This window comes from Lepisma saccharinum, chromosome 13 (assembly GCF_977018435.1).
Source record: "Lepisma saccharinum chromosome 13, izLepSacc3.1, whole genome shotgun sequence".
Lineage (NCBI taxonomy): Eukaryota > Metazoa > Arthropoda > Insecta > Zygentoma > Lepismatidae > Lepisma > Lepisma saccharinum.
In genome coordinates this window covers 882708-891716 of record NC_139241.1, presented here as the reverse complement: position 1 = coordinate 891716, position 9009 = coordinate 882708, and the positions used below count along the sequence as shown (strand labels likewise).

The 9009-nt window shown below is 35.4% G+C and overlaps 1 long non-coding RNA gene across 1 annotated transcript; it reads left to right on the top strand.

The window, feature by feature from the left end:
* Window positions 1–538: 538 nt before the first annotated feature.
* Window positions 539–8613, top strand: LOC145996851 (uncharacterized). Its single transcript, XR_014442819.1, has 3 exons — window positions 539–729; window positions 4636–4734; window positions 8520–8613. It is a non-coding gene; the product is annotated as an uncharacterized LOC145996851 (long non-coding RNA).
* Window positions 8614–9009: the final 396 nt, after the last annotated feature.

Genomic DNA, 9009 nt, shown 5'->3' with positions numbered 1-9009 from the left:
GCACAAGAACGATTAGCTGCTCTGGATCAAGCACTATTTTTTAACCTTGACCGAACTGTCAAACGATACAGTGAAGAGTCACTTGCTGGTGGTGTGCTCAGAAGAAAGGATTCGCACATGCGCAGAACGTTTCGTTGCATCGTGCTCCTGCGACACTAAATTCCTGGGACCTTCACGGTTTTGTCGTAAACTGTCGCAACGTGACGGGCAAATTGTCTCATCAGAGTTTGCAACAAAAATGACTCGCAGCATCGTGTCGGATCCAGTGTGCGGCTGACCTGACCAATACAGATTATTACTACCCTGCAAAAAGCTACCAGCCAATGGGAATGCTTCAAACAGTTGTAGCAGCAATCACTACCTAAAATTAAAACCACCAAATATTGCCGACTTCTGGAGCTTGCCTATCTCCACAAACAACATTTCCCATACAGCACACGAAGTCAGAATCATGTTTCTGAAAGGTTACGAAGTCTCATTTACATAACATACTTCAGTGTTTCCCTGTCGTGGTTGCTTTAACGTTGCGTGTTGCTTTCATATTTTGCGCTCGTTACATCTTACACAGGGATCTTTCAATGTAGTTACGTGCGATAGCAGACTCGTTGCTTCCCATCATCCACTGCGCGAAAAAAGTTGAACGACGCTGCACACCGACGAAACCAAACACAGATGAGTAGCGTGGTTTGAGCTTTGTTTCATGGGACAATCGTCTTTGTAAAGGCAGAGGTAAGTGTATTAATATTTACTTTTTTAACAGTAGTCTTTTTTACGACGAAAATACAGAATTCACAACATGAAATACATTAAATGTAGGCTACTATAATTAATTCTGCTTCCTCCATGATTGGAAACAAAGTGAGTTTCAGATTAGAGCGAAAAGTATGTTACTTTTACTGTGAAATTAAAGTAGTGTGTGTGAACATACATATATTAAATATATATACACACACAACAGAATGACTTACGTACCGTGTAATTTATTCCTATTTCTGCGTGCAACGTAATCAAGGATGTAGAGTTTGTTATCATTCTACCGAGCGTGGCTGACTATCGCGGGACCGTTTACCCACTGTACCCCTCGAGAATTACGTAGAAATTTTTTTAATCGACAGATTTCAATGTTTTATGTAATGCAAAAGTGGTTCCAGCTTTAGGAAAGCTCAAATAACGAATATATTTCATACCATAGAATGGCACACGTAAGATGAAATCTTCAATTTCTAAGTATTTTCGCCACTTTTTGTTGGTAAAAATTGTTTGTATGTACAGTAAAATAGCGAAAGAACGCGCCGAAAATGACTATCAGTACCAAACCTAACAATCCTAACCTAACTACGTAAAATTATAGCTGCTTTTGTGGAAAGTCGTTTTGGGTGCTATATTCACTTGTGTGAAGCCTTCGGGCTGTTCTGCTTCACAGTAAAGTAACATGCTAAGGAAACAAACGTACTTTGCTTCACAATAACACATTTCCGAAAGCTAAAATCAACTGAAAACGTTCATAAACAAGAAAATCTTCATAAACAATGCAAGATATTTCACTTTCTTTTGGGGTACAGAGGGACAAGTGAACATTTCCAGCACGCACAAATAAAATAACGTGGAAGAATACTGGAAAGTGTTCCGTTGTGGACTGCTGCTGCTGCTGCTAATGTCACTTGACGTTGGTATGAATAATTATTACAGACCAAAATGCTTTCATTGTTAGGTTAGACAGCTCAAATTTGAAGCATTAAAATTCTTCCGTAAATACTTTACAATGCCCGCGATGTAGGTGTGAAGGGGTATTACATTCCTAAATGCATTTGTTAGGTTAGGCAGGCCAGGTTTAGGGCTGTTGTGATAGCAATTCCATATGCTATTCTCATCACCTGTTGAAGAAGCTGTGGCCTAAATATACACCTTTTGCATTTACAGTATACCCCCCCCCCTAATTTTGCACAAAACTTACCCTATTCTTTGGAAAAGAAAATTTTCTATCTTTCGTGTGTATAGTGAAGAGGTGTAGAATACCTTGTACCATATAAGTCGTTACGTTCCCAGCCTCTATCTAAAAATATTCACGTTTCAACTAATTCATTCTGCGATATAGTTACAATGTGTAAATTGAGGGCAGCACCATTGTCATGCAGTTTTTTGAATTTTACACACTGGCTAGATGAGTAGATAGCAACAGCTATGCCTGCTTCGCGATATGTGCTGACATGTAACAAAAACCTTTTTTGCCCTTTTGTAGGCATAAACCTGAGCTGCCTAACCTACTCATATGTGGATCCTATTTATAGCAGAAATAAATATGTGAATAGTATAGGTAAGTCAAGTTTAGGTTATTTCACCTATTGGATGCATACGTCAGTAGGCAGGTCAGGTTTATACATACTGTATAAATGGCCCAAAAATATTTTTTGTTACATGTTCGCACATGTCTCCAAGCTGTTTTTCCCAACTCTATTTTTGATTACATTGCTTGCAAAAATATAATTGTCACATTCTTGCAAACTTATGCAATCAGACTTTGTTTTAAAATATGGATGGGATCTACAACATGCACGAAGTAAAATTGTAAATTATTTTTGAATCTAGATTCTTGTTACTTCAGCTCCTTTGGTGGCAATAATAAAATTAGCTGTTGATAACACAAAATGTACATGACACTCTTAATCAAAATTCTGTTTACATTTAAGTATACAATTATAGACAAAACAGACGTGGTACTGGCTACCATAGCCCTCTGAAAGATACAGTATGCCATGACTTGCAGTAGTGTCACAGTGCTGTGACTGGTTACATGTATATTATTGCAGGGTATGACTGAAGATGACCGGACCCCTCTCAGATTTTCTTCATATTTGGCATACTTACTAATTGAGGCCTGCTAATGATGAATCTGAAGTTAAAATTTGTCAGAAACATCTAGAAATTGCAAAATATTTGCGAACCATTGACGCTAGCCCAACGAACCATTGACGTGTGGTTAGGTTAGGCAAACATAGTTAAAATTTCATGTCGTAGTAGTATCAGGAATATATATATATATTTGCTTGTGCAACAAAAAATTTTGCGAAAATAGACTGTTTTCATTCCAAAAACTAACTCCTTATTTTCACTTATTTTGCAATTTCTAGACATTTCCGATAACTTTTAACTTCAGATTCATGATTACGAGGCCTCAATTAGTGAGTATGCCAAATATGAAGAAAATCGGAGAAGGGTCCGGTCATCTTCAGTCGTTCCTATTACAGTGACCAACTGTGCCAGGTGATGAAGCTAATGCTTTTATTATTATTATTATTGAATCTGGTCTCATTATTCATTGTCATATGAGGAATGTTTGTTACGAGATACACACTAATTCATAAGAGATTGTGTTGTATTATTAGTTTCCATGCTGCTTATTAGGTTAGGCAGTTATGTGCATGGGTTAAGTAAGCACCACTCTAAAAATTTGGAATGACCATATCACTAGATATTTAGTCAGCTTTTCCAATATTTTCACCATTAATCAAAACTTAATTTCTAATTTTATTTATTCTTTACTTGCACCAGTCGTTAAGTTACTCAGTTAGGCTTATCACTTGTAAGCAGAGAATGCAATGTTTTCCTTTCATTGTATCTGGCAGTACTGTCTTTAAATTTTGTGATATACATTTTGAGAGCCAAGCCATAACTGTTTTAAAAAAGTATGTTCTCTACTCATTTTTTTTCTCCAGTCTTTTGAGGATGGAGGTATGACTTATTTTCTGGTGAGGCTTGAGATGCCCTGCATACATAGGCATGTGGTTAAAATCAAACCAAATTGTTCCAAGGAAGGTCAGCAATCGAGGAGAGGAGAATATCAAAAAATTCAATCAGTTTTATTTGTTTTAAACATATGTGCATGCATAGGTGCACCTAGGAATTTTTGTATGAGAGGGGTTGAGGGTTGTCAACCAAATGAAAATGTGAGTCTGCTAGTTAGGTGGACCTTCGTGGTACTGAATGGTTAATATGTAGTTATATAAACATCATAGCCAGGAACATGCCTCTTATAAAAATAATAATTAAAAAAATGCACCTAATATTTCTTATTCTCAAGCAACAATTTTAGTGCTGGATGAATTGAAAGTCCATCAAAAGTGTGCTACGATTGATAAATGCTGCTGTGCCATTCCAGACAATTGAATCCTATTATTTTAAAATGCTACAAGGATGAATAATTTTCCATTATTAAATTGTGGGGAAAAGTAATTTGCTGTAATGGTAATAATGGTCCCACGGTTGGGGGGAATGAATGTTCAATTGCAATGTTATGGGGGAAATGAAACATTAACTCCAACCTTGCATGTGGGGTAGGTTCCACCACTACCCTTTTTATACTCTACATTAATTCCACTATCAGTCACCCATGAAAATAATCCTGTCAGTTCATTACTACTGTTGACTGTTGCATGTAATGGTTGTGTTCTGGCTGGGGTAGAATATACCCAATGTCCAAGGTTGCATTATTGTTTCTGCAATTTGTCTTCTATGCACTACCGAGCATTTCACATGTTAATTCATAAGTAATTTTTTTGAGTACTCATCCACATTAGGAATCCAATTTAAATAGAAATAAATTACTACTGATTTAATTCATAAAATTTCTTCTTTTAGGATCTGTTCACCAACACTGGCCAAATGCTAGAGCAAGAAGTGTCTAATATGGCAGAAGTGGCGTGTGCGGGTCAAACTCGGAAACAACAAACAAAACAAGTAAGTTATATGTAATGGAAACTGGAATAATTTGCATTTTTTTACTCTCAAAAGTCATGAAAAGCAATACACTGATTCAGATTAACATATTTACACTGCAGTTACAGAAACCTAACTACGAATTAGATATTTGCCGGGCTTGTGGTTGTGCTAGTTTTAATGTGTAATCTACCATCACATTCTCCTTGATTTACAGTGAGAACATTGGCATCAGCAAGATATAGATATCTGCCATTGCTCCCATCAGCCATTGTTCATCCCACCAGACAGCTTGCTAAAGGCATATATGGCTAGAAAACTTGGTGAAACTTTTTCCCTCCATATGGCAAGCATAAAAATTCATAAAAAATAATAATTCACAAGCACCCCTCCACCCTAGTTGTCTCACTGTCACCATGTTAAACTACATGAGCATCCCCAAACTAACCCCAAGGCTCTATCAAACATCCCCATCTAACATTTTCCACTTCAAAGTCAGAATCCAGAGACAATGAAAATCAAATTTATTTTCCAAATCAGCCTTGCAAATGTTGGTTAAATTACATAGCAGACATATATTCCTGTTTGTCCTTTTGTGTGACTTTCGCACAGCATAAGAAAGTGTTCATTGCGGTTTGAAGTGTTTTTTTGTTTAGGTTTACTTTATGCACAGATAAGCTAATCGGGTCTAGACCTACAGTTTAAAGTGGAAACCGAACTGCTAGGTGCCTCCACCGGAAATTGAACCTGGGACCCCTTAATTACAAGGCAACGACGTTACCACTATGCCAGTAGGGAGGCAATAAAGTGTTTGTGTTATCATTTTTTATGTGAGATGCAGAATTTTTTCCAAGAATGGTTTTGGTTCTTTGAGAAATTGTACAAACATACAGAGCTCATAATTAATTTATTTTCTCCCTTTCCAAAATTGATCCTATTGTATTCTTAAAGCACAGACATTAGAAAAACAAGTCTCATTTTGGCACATCTATCCCTTCCCTTAGATGTGGCATAGTGAGTTTGAGATGCTTGACTGAAGGAATTGCTGTAAAAGTTTTGATATAAATGTATAGAATAACTGTCATTCCATGTTTGTTTTATAATCTCATAGAGTTGGAAGTGGTCGGAAAAACTGGCTTTTTGGGGGAAAAAATACAAGTTTTTTTCCTCCGTAGTTATTTTTGGTTGAGCTTTTTCACAAAAGTGACTCAAATCAATGAAAATGCAGGAGTTGGCAGTACTTTTCCTGTTGCATGGTTTTCGTATATCTTCCTACTGTAAAATAGGCACTCATTTCTAAATATAAAATACAATTTACACTATGAAATTTGTAGCTAGATATAAACAATGTTTTAAAAAAAGCTGGCTTTTTTTGAATGGGCTGCTCTTTCAGAGTGTAATCTTCATATTTCGGTAGGCTTATTAAATATATCTATGTAGAAAAAAAAAATATTCACATAACTAGAGTAGTTTTGTGTGTGTTTTTAATGTAACCTAATAGTATATGATATGATTTTCAATGCTTGAATTTGTTATAGGATAATTTACATGAAGCAAAAAATAATATACTCCTCTATCTTTTGAGAATCTTGTATGAAATCTCTTTACATTAAAGTTTGTGTTCGGTAAAATACATTTGTATTCTGGCTTTCCAGTACATAATGTATAATTTGGTTAAATGGCGGCTAAACCTGGACACGGAGCAACTAGTGATATAATTTTGTTACTTGTTGCAGTGGTTCTCACCTTTGAGATCACATCCTACTAAATTTATTTCTTAAAAGTCGATGCCCTGATCCCAAGAATTTTATTCATAAATACATTTCTGATCTTTAAAGTTTGTGTAAATTAACATGCACTCTCAATGAATATTCAATATTAATATATAAACTATGGCATAATCATAAAGAGTAATACGTAGTTCAATTATGTATAGGCTTGCTGTCAAATATGAAATTAGATTTAAATTAGTTGTCAACCCCTGGGTGCAACGGACCTTTTGTTGAAATGCACTGGCATTAAAACTGAAGCAGAAGCAAATAAGACTGACCGCAAATGGCAAAAAAATATTTAAGAGATCGGGACTGGATCTACAGTTTGAAATTAGATCCAAAGCACTCTGCCTCCATTGAGGATTGAACCTCAGACCCCTTCTTATTACAAGGCAAGAGCATTTAATTTATTCCACTCCTGAGGTCCATTTATTTTTATGAAAGGTACCTTATATAAAAATCTGGCCTTTTTCCAACAACAGTACTTGCAAATTGTTCTCTCTGATTTGCAGGCTAAACTAAATCTTAATCTTGGATGAAGTAGCTAATAATCTTGTTAAGTATAGAGAAAGAACATTCAGACCGAAGCAACGCATGGTAGTGGGGGTGTCACATTGAAACCATTCTATTATTGAATCACTGCTTCCTTTGCTGATTATATATGGCTAGTTATTTATTAATTATAATAATTACAGAAATTACTATCACGAATAAAAAATAATAACCAATTATTACATGAGTGTGTCACATATATTTTATCATTCCCTAAAACTCGCAAAACCCATGATTTTTATTAATGATTTTTTGTTTGTAGAAGTGCAGTTGTTTATTAAATATAATTATTACAATAATTACCATCATTACCAACTAATTGTACACTGTCACTGGCATGAATATCTCGAATGAGACTCATTCAAAGATGACGCATGATATGTCCTCCAAGTGCATTTTGCCTCCTAACTACATTACATTTATGTTTTTATGAGCAGAAGTAATACAGAAATATTAGGAACATTCCAGGGAACCATGTAATTTATTTTCAAACAGTTGAAAAATCTAAAAAATAAGAGGTGGTTGGACTGCAAACCCCCCTCCCCCTCTTCCTCGGTAAGCTAGGATTAAAATTGTAGCTGAACCACTATGCAATATGTGCCCACTGAGATTGGCCAATATATGTCTCTTGGCTGCTGCATCATGTAAAATTTTTGTAGCTAGTTGTAAAATATGTGAGTACAAACCTGTAAACTCCTAATAATAACTTCAAGTGAAATAGGTTAGCTGCAATTGGTAAAAAGCCAAAATTTCTGTTGTTTTTTTCTTTAAAAAAAGCCTGCTTTTTATCGAAGAAAGAAACAGTTCATTCAAAAAGCTAGATTTTTTGCAACTCTATCATCTCACAAGAAAACTTGGCATGTTATGCAGTAGGTTGTTGCACAGTCCAGAATGCCAAAATGTCATCTTCAAACATTGGTCAAATCACAATTTCCCGATAACTTATTGATCACTTTTCACATTGTTGCAACGTTTTTATTTTCAAATTCAATGTCTTCCAAATTTGTGCAATATTCCTGATTGTTGATTGATTGAATTGGCTTATTTTACTTTGTATTTCTGCCACTTTTGACTAATCGCAAAGATGGGGATGCTGAAATTGATGAATGGACACTCACAAATACCTATGCCAGGCTTCGGTCCGGAACCCTTGGCATCATAGCATGTTGTGATAACTACTCCACTCCATCATGGAGGCAGCTGGAGTATTCTTTCTGTGATGAAGTTGGTCTTTTTTGTTGATGAAAGTCATCTTTGTTTAGAAGCCCTAGTGTGGCATAGGTATTCTTTTGCAGATATTATCACACAATATATTTTAGAAATAAAATTGAAGTTAAGAATATTTGGTATATGGGAACTAGAAGTTAAAAAAATCTGGATTGTTGTTATTTTACTGATGCAAAATATTTTTCTTTAAATGAAAGTTCTGACTAGAATGTTAATTCCGAATTGATGTTACACATGACCGTATTTCCTTTACAGGAAGGAACTGAATGTTATTCCACTCCAACATGAGGGTATATTGCAGAACCTGCAATGGAATTCTTCTGAACTACAGAAAAAAGTGTATTTAAACAACAAAAATAAAAATAAAGGATATATTTTATGAAAAATGTTATTTTTTTCATAATAACCATAATCACATAATGTATGTGTAATTTTTGAACTTCAATGCTGACATGAATTGCTTGGTTGGTTGGTTGATTTGGTGTTTTAAGTTCACTTTATGCACAGTAAGTCTAATTGGGACTTGACCTACAGTTTAAAGTAGGATGTGAACCACTATGTGCCTCCACCAGATATCAAACTTGGGATCCTTGATTACAAGGCAATGACGTTACCACTGTGCCATCGGGGAAGCCCTTGGACATGAATTGTGCCTGAGCACTCGCTGGCATCATAACTGTATCAAAGTATGTTTATTTATATTTGTTTGGTTGTTATTGTTGCTTTACACACACTATACACAGAT